The 10,731-nt window shown below is 42.2% G+C and overlaps 1 protein-coding gene across 3 annotated transcripts in view; it reads left to right on the top strand.

Moving 5' to 3' along the window:
- Positions 1-2,078: 2,078 nt before the first annotated feature.
- Positions 2,079-10,731, top strand: part of LOC129825151 (dnaJ homolog subfamily C member 5-like) — a 28,822-nt gene continuing 20,169 nt past the window's right edge. For all 3 annotated transcript variants that reach the window (XM_055885004.1, XM_055885002.1, XM_055885003.1), the window contains exon 1: positions 2,079-2,467. The gene's annotated coding sequence lies outside the window, so the exon portion shown is untranslated. The remainder of the gene's footprint in view (positions 2,468-10,731) is intronic.

The raw sequence follows: 10,731 nt of genomic DNA, 5'->3' as shown, positions 1-10,731 counted from the left end.
ATTCTGCAAAAACATCCTGTGTGTACAACGTAAAACACCAAATGATGCATGCAGAGCAGAAGTAGGACGATACCCGCTAATTATCGAAATCCAGAAAAGAGCTGTCAAATTCTACAACCACCTAAAAGGAAGCGATTCCCAAACCTTCCATAACAAAGCCATCAATTAGAGAGCGGTTAACCTAGAGAAGAGTCCCCTAAGCAAGCGGGTCCTGGGGCTCTGTGAACAGAAACACATTTAGACCCAACTAAATCATGAGAACATTTACATTTTAGTCATTTAGCAGACGCTCTTATCCAGAGCGACTTACAGTAGAGTGCATACATTTTATTACATTTTTACATACTGAGACAAGGATATCCCTACCGGCCAAACCCTCCCTAACCCGGACGACGCTATGCCAATTGTGCGTCGCCCCACGGACCTCCCGGTTGCGGCCGGCTGCGACAGAGCTTGGGCGCGAACCCTGCCCAGACTGGGCGCGAACCCAGAGACTCTGGTGGCGCAGCTAGCACTGCGATGCAGTGCCCTAGGCCACTGCGCCACCCGGGAGGGAAAACAAAAAGAAAACAAAAAGATAGTTACTTGACACATTGCTCTGTTTTTTTGTTAATTCTTTCCAAACTGGAAAGCTATTTGGCCCTAAACAGAGAGTACACAGTGGCAGAATACCTGACCACTGTGACTGACCCAAACTTAATGAAAGCTTTGACTATGTACAGACTCTGTGAGCATAGCCTTGCAATAGAGAGTCCGCTGTAGGCAGACCTGGCTCTCAAGAGAATACAGGCTATGTGCACACTGCCCACACATTAAGGTGGAAACTGAGCTGCACTTCCTAACCTTCTGCAAAATGTATGACCATATTAGAGACACATATTTCCCTCAGATTACACAGTCCCACAAAGAATTTGAAAACAAATCCAATTTTGATTAACTCCCATATCTATTAGGTTAAATACCACAATGTGCCATCACAGCAGCAATATTTGTGATCCGTTGCCACAAGAAAAGGGTAACCAGTGAAGAACAAACACCATTGTAAATACAACCCATATTTCTTTATTTATTTGAACATTGTTACAACACTGTCCATAGCCATAATATGACATTTTAAATGACTCCATTCCTTTGAAACGTTTGAGTATAATGTTTACTGTTAATTTCGGATTGTTTTTCACTTTTGTTTATTATCTATTTCACTCACTTTGGCAGTGTAAACATGTTTCCTATGCCAATAAATACCTTTGAATTGATGCCTATTCTAAAGTGGCTTGTGCAATAACTCCATTTTCCCTTGCAATATTTTGAAACTTCTCAAACAGTAGTCTACAAAATTGTCCACTCTGTTTGTAAAATATTATAGTTTTTGGAAAATAACTGTATTGAGAGAATCTTTCATCGATGAGTATTTGCAGAATGTCGACTAAAATCAATCTCGCTCCATCTTATTCTACTCCCAGCCACTGGGCTTCCATATTTGGTGGTGAGTAGAAACGTCAACCGGATGCTTCAGATGTATATATCCGGTAAACATCTGGCTCATTGTTCTATGACTGTAGCAAATATTTTGTATAACTAAACCAAGATAGACCACAGTCCGTCGTTTCAAATGGGAACAAACATGCCAAAGTGGACAGAACAAGCAAGGAGGTGGACAGAGCTAAGCACGAGCTAGCGATATCCTATTGGCGCGTTCTATTCATACATTTCATTCATACATTCACACATTTGCATATTTCTGTTGGGGAACGCCTACTCTGAAGTGCGCGTGTCCATTAACTTAATTCGCCTTTGCACTCCTAAACAGCGCACTTTTTAAAAACTTTGGCAGAGGGAAAAGTCTACAAAACTTAGTCCACTCTGTTCGGAACATATTGTAGTTTTGGGAACAGAAAACTGTATTGAGATCAAATGTTCTATCGATGAGTAAATTAGCATAATGTCTGCCAATATCCATCTCATTCAAACTGGGCTTCTTCTCACTGCCATATTTGGTAGTGAGTGGAAACGCCAACCGGATGCTTCACATTTATAGAACCGGTGAAATATCTGTCTTCTTGTTCCAGCTGTGACTGTATAATGGTAGTGGTGGTCCAATCATAAAACCATTCCAGAAACCTGACTTAACTAATCATAGTTAGTTGTAACAATTTTATAGTTTTCATAGACAGATTTACAGTAGTTAGAAAAACCAAGATGCTTTTTCTTTGAATTTAAACATTAATTTCACAAGAATCAAATAATTTGTGTAACTACATGACGACGCTGTCCCCTGCTTCTGAGAAGAGGGAATCAACCAATCAGACTGCACTTGTCTGTATGGCTAACAGTACTGAAACGATAGTCTATAGCTGCTAGCATTTTTAGGAGGGGCGGACATTCTGAGCCATTATCTGGCATTCTTGAAATACAAAGTGGATGCCTCTATGATCCAGCTACAGCGAAATATACCTCTTCGTACAAGGTAAGATACGCCGTAAAGTCACCCTGACCTGAGCCACGGGAAATGATTTCGAGCTACGCTAGCCGGTTTTGGCTAAATAGAGAACTAGCCACTAGCTAGCAAGTGTGTGTCGCGAGCGGTCTCTTCAAAGATGGTTTCCTATTAACGTTACTATGGTCTCGTTTTAGTCTCTAGGTGGTAGCTTAGTGTGTGACAGTCCATACTCTACACCTAGAAGACCATGGACATGGTGGAAATCCAAGCAACATATTCTGGCATGGGGTTGAACAGTGTTGGATTGGTTAAATATAATTTGTTTGAACGTTCGCTAGCTAATTGTGACATCCAGTAGTTATCATCGTAGCGAGCGAGCTAGTTAATGTTAGCTGCTAAATTACAGCTAAACAGCCCGTCGGCTTTTGCAATTGAAACACATTTAGAAGTATCGGTTGATGTCCATCCACCTGTTTCGCATTACTAACCAACACAGTAGACCACGTTATGCATGAATCTGATCATATTAGTTAGCTAGCTAATCACTCACCAAACGTTATTGACAACATTGATTGACAGAAAGCCTACTAACGTTATCCATGTGCGAAGAAAATAGAAATGTCGTTACTAGTTAATTATTTAGCAAAATAACGTTAGATAGCTTACTACATATGCAGTACTAACGTTAGATCATTCAATAACAATGAATGGGGAAAAGACAGGATGTAAAAATTGTTTGTAATTCTCTATGTGGAGATTAGCAGGGGATTATGGTTGTGCAAGGACACAGCAGTGGTTACACGTTTTCACTGAGTCTATATCCACTAAATCAGATTTCAGTCAAATTCCACAGCCACAAAATCTAAATTGGCTACAAACATTTGCTTGTTGGTCTTAATTTATATGGGCAATCCTTAGGTGGCACATCCATTTTTGGACGTATATATTTTTTAATGGCAATTATACGTTATATTATTCAGGAATCAATGGGTACATATGTCATACATGTATACGTTCAAAAATGATGTAGCAACTAAGGGTGGCCCATATAAATTAAGAAGAGAGCTAGTATGTGTGTGACAGATGGCTAGATATATCTATCTCAGCAAAAAAATAAAATGCCCCTTTTTCAGGACCCTGACTTTCAAAGATAATTAGTAAAAATCCAAATAACTTCACAGATCTTCATTGCAAAGGGGTTAAACACTGTTTCCCATGCTTGTTTAATGAACATGCACCTGTGGAGTGGTAGTTAAGTCACTAACAGCTTACAGATGGTAGGCAATTAAGGTCAGTTATGAAAATTTAGGACACTAAAGAGGCTTTTCTACTGATTCTGAAAAACACCAAAAGAAAGATGCCCAGGGTCCCTGCTCATCTGCGTGAACGTGCCTTAGGCATGCTGCAAGGAGGCATGAGGACTGCAGCTGTGGCCAGGGCAATAATTTACAATGTCTGTACTGTGAGATGCCAAAGACAGTGCTACAGGATGGACAGCTGATCGTCCTCGCAGTGGCAGACCACGTGTAACAACACCTGCACAGGATCGGTACATCCGAACATCACACCTGCGGGACAGGTACAGTATGGCAACAACTGCCCGATTTACACCAGGAATGCACAATCCCTCCATCAGTGCTCAGACTGTCCGCAATAGGCTGAGAGAGGCTTGACTGAGGGCTTGAAGGCCTGTTTACAAGCCCACGGTCTCTTGACCAGACAGGACTGGCAAAAAGTGCTCTTCACTGACGAGTCGCAGTTTTGTCTCACCAGGGATGATGGTCAGATTTGCATTTATCGTTGAAGGAATGAGCGTTACACCGAGGCCTGTACTCTGGAGCGGGATCGTTTCGGAGGTGGAGGGTCCGTCTGGGGCGGTGTGTCACAGCATCATCGGACTGAGCTTGTTGTCATTGCAGGCAATCTCAACGCTGTGCGTTACAGGGAAGACATTCTCCTCCCTCATGTGGTACCCTTCCTGCAGGCTCATCCTGACATGACCCTGCAGCATGACAATGCCACCAGCCATACTGCTCGTTCTGTGTGTGATTTTCTGAAAGACAGGAATGTCACAAGTTAATTGACACAAGAAAATAGCAACTCTACAGATCGCAATGACTACAATGAATAGCTAAATTACTTTGGGAAACTAAAGGCGTCTGAATGCTTCCCAGCCCATACAGTTTGGTAGAGTTTGTGCATATTTTGTGACGTTGTCGTTTGTTTTGGACTTCGATGAGGGGTTTCTCGGCTGTTCGGTCACACTTAATTTTTTTCTGGAGGCAATCTGAAGTTCAGAGACGAAGTCTATGCCTCTTTGTCTGTAATTGGTCAACAGTAGGGATTCTTCAATAAATGATTTGCCATTCAACTAGGGACAACTCGTTTTCATGAACGTTTTTTCATTGAAAAATACTGCATCAAATATCTTAATTAGATGTAAAATTGTGCTACTAAGATCTTTTCGGCAAAAACGTCAAAATGAATGACCGATTTCTTGTTCTTTTAATTCTGACTATTTTGAGGAAGTGTATACTGGCTATGGCGTCTCTAAATGGACAAACAGTACTATTTCCACTATGTTCTCGTTTTAAAAGTAAAGGTCTTGAAGTGAGTATTCGAGCACTCGTTCGGCTAGGTACCAGCCGAACTGAATGCATGGGTCCGCAGAGCTCCTCATCCTCTCCTCTCTATGATTTTTACTAACTGTAAGACATAATTAAGATTGATCGAGGAATCCATGTGATCTCTTATCTGTAGCTAGTAATGTTACAGCTATGGGTTTATGTCGTGTGAGTTAGCTTTTGCATAATGCTGCTGATAATCACACCCTTACAGGCAGCCCTCAATGCCATGTGTTTCCTAGCAACGTGAAGCTGCTATGTTTTCACAATCTTCTCTCACAGAAAATATAGCTCAAAATGTTATTTTATTGCCCTTTTGTCAGCAGATCTATTAGTGAAACAAATGTGGGTCTGTAGTAACATATGGTATGACAATGATATTATTCAATGCATTTGGAAAGTATTCAGACCCCTTGACTTTTTCCACATTTTGTTACGTTACAGCCTTATTCTAAAATGGATTAAATAAAATAAAATCCCCGTCAATCTACACACAATACTCCGTAATGACAAAGCGAAACATTTGTGGCCTGCTGGAGGTCATTTTGCAGGGCTCTGGCAGTGCTCCTCCTTGCACTAAGGCAGAGGTAGCGGTCCTGCTGCTGGGTTGTTGCCCTCCTACGGCCTCCTACACGTCTCCTGATGTACTGGCCTGTCTCCTGGTAGCGCCTCCATGCTCTGGACACTACGCTGACAGACACAGCAAACCTTCTTGCCACAGCTCGCATTGATGTGCCATCCTGGATGAGCTGCACTACCTGAGCCACTTGTGTGGGTTGTAGACTCCGTCTCATGCTACCACTAGAGTGAAAGCACCGCCAGCATTCAAAAGTGACCAAAACATCAGCCAGGAAGCATAGGAACTGAGAAGTGGTCTGTGGTCACCACCTGCAGAACCAGTCCTTTATTGGGGGTGTCTTGCTAATTGCCTATAATTTCCACCTTTTGTCTATTCCATTTGCACAACAGCATGTGAAATGTATTGTCAATCAGTGTTGCTTCCTAAGTGGACAGTTTGATTTCACAGAAGTGTGATTTGACTTGGAGTTACATTGTGTTATTTAAGTGTTCCCTTAATTTTTTTGAGCAGTGTATTTTCCAGAATGATGGAGCACCTTGCCATAAGGCAAAAGTGATAAGTGATAACTAAGTGGCTCGGGAAACAAAACATCGATATTTTGGGTCCATGGCCAGGAAACTCCCCAGACCTTAATCCCATTGAGAACTTGTGGTCAATCCTCAAGAGGCGGGTGGACAAACAAAAACCCACAAATTCTGACAAACTTCAAGCATTGATTAAGCAAGAATGGGCTGCCATCAGTCAAGATGTGGCCCAGAAGTTAATTGACAGCATGCCAGGGAGGATTGCAGTCGTGGCCGTATGTGGCAGGGTCTACAGACAATCACGGATTACAAAAAGAAAACCAGCCCTGTCGCGGACACCGACGTCTTGCTTTGCTCGCTTTGAGGACAATACAGTGCCACTGACACGGCCCACTACCAAAACCTGCGGGCTCTCCTTCACCTCAGTCAACGTGAGTAAAACATTTAAACGTGTTAATTAACTTCTTGCGGATCAGTGGGAAGCTAGCGTCCCATTTCGACAACTTCCGGTGAAATTGCAGAGCGCCAAATTAAATTACTATAAATATTAAACTTTCATGAAATCACAAGTGCAATACATCAAAATAAAGCTTAACTTGTTGTTAATCCAGCCGCCGTGTCACATTTCAAAAAAGGCTTTACAGCGAAAGCAAACCATGTGATTATCTGAGGACAGCGCCCAGCACACACATGCATAACAAATCATTTTCAACCAGTGAGTTGCGACACGAAAGTCAGAAATGGTGATATAATTACCTTTGAAGATCTTCTGTTGGCACTCCAAAAGGTCCCAGTTACATTACAAATGGTCCTTTTGTTCGATCAAGTCCTTTATATCCATAAAAACTCAGTTTAGCTCCCTCCTTCAAAATTAATCCCAAACGTTACCAATAAACTTATCCAAACAAGTCAATCAACGTTTATAATCAAACCTTAGGTAACCTAATACGCAAATAAACGATCAAATTTAAGACAGGGAATCGTTATTGTCTTTACCGGAGAAAAATACCAAAGAACGCGTTCTCATTCACATGCTTGGAAACACTACAGCCAAAATGCCGGTCCAGACGGCATCCCTAGCCGCGTCCTCCTAGCATGCGCAGACCAGCTGGCTGGTGTGTTTACGGACATATTCAATCAATCCCTATCCCAGTCTGCTGTTCCCACATGCTTCAAGAGGGCTACCATTGTTCCTGTTCCCAAGAAAGCTAAGGTAACTGAGCTAAACGACTATAGCCCCGTAGCACTCACTTCCGTCATCATGAAGTGCTTTGAGAGTCTAGTCAAGGATCGTATCACCTCCACCCTATCTGACACCCTAGACCCACTCCAATTTGCTTACCGCCCCAATAGGTCCACAGACGACGCAATCACACTGCACACAGCCCTAACCCATCTGGACAAGAGGAATACCTATGTAGGAATGCTGTTCATCGATTACAGTTCAGCATTTAACAACATAGTACCCTCCCAACTCGTCATTAAGCTTGAGACCCTGGGTCTCGACCCCACCCAGTGCAACTGGGTCCTGGACTTTCTGATGGGCTGCCCCCAGGTGGTGAGGGTAGGTAACAACATCTCCACCCCGCTGATCCTCAACACTGCCACATGGGTGCGTTTTCAGCCCTCTCCTGTACTCCCTCTTCACCCATGACTGCGTGGCCATGCACGCCTCCAACTCAATCATCAAGTTTGCAGACGACACTATAGTGGTAGGCTTGATTACCAACAACGACGAGACGGCCTACAGGGAGGAGGTGAGGGCCCTCGGAGTGTGGTGTCAGGAAAATAACCTCACACTCAATGTCAACAAAACAAAGGAGATGATCGTGGACTTCAGGAAACAGCAGAGGGAGTACCCCCCCTATCCACATCGACGGGACAGTAGTGGAGAAGGTGGAAAGTTACAGCGCCTCTTCAACCTCAGGAGGCTGAAGAAATTTGGCTTGTCACCAAAAACACTCACAAACCTTTACAGATGCACAATTGAGAGTATCCTGTCGGGCTGTATCGCCGCCTGGTACGGCAACTGCTCCGCCCACAACCGCAAGGCTCTCCAGCGGGTAGTGAGGTCTGCACAAGGCATCACTGGGCAAACTACCTGCACTCCAGGACACATACACCACCCGATGTCACAGGAAGGCCAAAAATATAATCAAGGACAACAACCACCCGAGCCACTGCCTGTTCACCCCGCTATCATCCAGAAGGCGAGGTCAGTACAGGTGCATCAAAGCTGGGACCGAGAGACTGAAAAACAGCTTTTATCTCAAGGCCATCACTGTTAAACAGCCATCACTAACATTGAGTGGCTGCTGCCAACATACTGACTCAAATCTCTAGCCACTTTAATAATAAAAAATTGGATGTAATAAATGTGTCACTTTAAACAATGCCACTTTATATAATGTTTACATACCCTACATTACTCATCTCATGTATATACTGTACTCAATGCCGTTTGGCCATCGCTCATCCATTTATTTATTTGTACATATTCTTATTCATTCCTTTACACTTGTGTGTATAAGGTAGTTGTGAAATTGTTCGATTACTTGTTAGATATTACTGCACGGTCGGAACTAGAAGCACAAGCATTTCGCTACACTCGCATTCACATCTGCTAACGATGTGTATGTGACCAATAAAATATGATTTGAAGACTCAAGGCTGTAATCGCTGCGAAAGGTGCTTCAACAAAGTACTGAGTAAAGGGTCTGAATACTTATGTTATTGTTTATTTCCATAAAATTGAAAAAATGTCTAAACCTGTTTTTGTTTTGTCATTATTGGGGTATTGTTTGTAGGTGGATTATTTTTTTCTAAATCAATTTTAGAATAAGGCTGTAACATAACAAAATGTGGAAAAAGCCAAGGGGTCTGAATACTTTCCAAATGCACTGTATGTTGGTATAGGTCAGTGTTGATGTTTAATGTAGATATTTTACCCTTATGACATCAATATCCCTATTTGCCCAGCTGTAGTGGCTGCAAAGGTTCAGGTCAAAGGTGAGCTGTCATAGCAAAATCATGGTGTGATATTTTACATATTAGTCATTGATTGTCAAAAAAAAAAATATTAACTGTTTGTAGCACCTGGCAGTTTTTAGGTTTAAAAATGGTTAGGCTTAGTTTATACTCTGTTGTTTATGAGCAGGGGTGTAGATCAGATGTTGCTATGCCATAACTGTCTGTCCTGCTAGTTAGGCCTACTTGTCTTCTTGCTCATAGAGTTGTCCTTATGCCACACTGAAGCATGCCTAACATTGTAGCAATGGTATAGGCGGCCTCGACTTTTATTTTGTTTTATATCAAATTTTAATTAGGTAGCTGCCAATAACGTTTATGGTGGCAAATAAAACCAGATACGATCCTTTTCCGTTGACCATGTAATAAAGTAGGCTGGACGTTTTCCTCTGAAGTAGCTGTCATCCCTGAGATCCCTGAGATGACAGCTACTTCAGAATAAAAGTACTTTGAAGCAACGTCTCTCAAATCACTTGCAAAAGGCAGCCAAAAATAGCCTTTCTGTGAGAAACGAGGATTACATAGAAATACAAAATACTTAATTTAGCCCAGTACTGACAATAGGCATTTTTGGCTGTCACATAGTGTTAGTGTCTGTGCTGGAAATTTGGTTGATCTTTCCATCTCTGACAGACTGTTTGTACACTGAACAAAAACGTAAACATGTAAAGTTTGGTTTCATGAACTGAAAGAAAAGATCCCAGAAGTTTTCCCTAAGCGCAAAAAGCTTATTTCTGTCAAATTTTGTGCGCACATTTGTTCACATTGCTGTTAGTGAGCATTTTTCCTTTGCCAAGATAATCCATCTACCTGACAGGTGTGGCATATCAAGAAGCTGATTTAAACAGCATGATCATCACACAACTGGGTACAACAAAAGGCGACACTAAAATGTGTAATTTTGTCACACAACGCAATGCCACAGGTGTCTCAAGTTGTGAGGGCGTGTGCAATTGGCATGCTTACTGTAGGAGTGTCCACCAGCGCTGTTGCCAGAGAACTGAATGTTAATTGCTCTACCATTTATCATGCTGAAATAAGTTGAGTATTTTTCTCTTCAGTCACTTAGTAGCCTAGGCCTACTCCTGACCAAAATACTTGTCTTTAATCAATCAATGTGATTTTGTTTCACTGAATCTCCATCTGTAGGCTATATTGGATTAGTTCTGTGGCTGGGCAAATAAGTTGGTGGTATAGCTCATCAATTCGTTTGCACATCTATCACTGATTAGAAACATTTAGCATGCAATGTAAATCAAGTGTAGGCCTGTTATTAAGCTCACGTATAGGAAACTTCAAAAGCCCATGGAGGTTGTGAAATATGAACACGAGACGTGAGTGCTTTTGAAAATATATGTTGCTATTATTTTCTATGGGTCTCATGATGAAGATGCTGGGCCACTCCACAAGTTTCTAGGCCTATGGGAGAGGCTTGGCATAGTTCTGGGAGAGAGTTTAGTTTAGTTTTAGGATCCCCATTAGCTACTGCACATGCAGCAGCTACTCATCCTGGGGTCCACATAAAATGTACAGAAC

This window comes from Salvelinus fontinalis, chromosome 27 (assembly GCF_029448725.1).
Source record: "Salvelinus fontinalis isolate EN_2023a chromosome 27, ASM2944872v1, whole genome shotgun sequence".
Lineage (NCBI taxonomy): Eukaryota > Metazoa > Chordata > Actinopteri > Salmoniformes > Salmonidae > Salvelinus > Salvelinus fontinalis.
The sequence above is the reverse complement of the archived record's forward strand: the minus strand, read 5'-3'. Positions and strand labels throughout refer to the sequence as shown.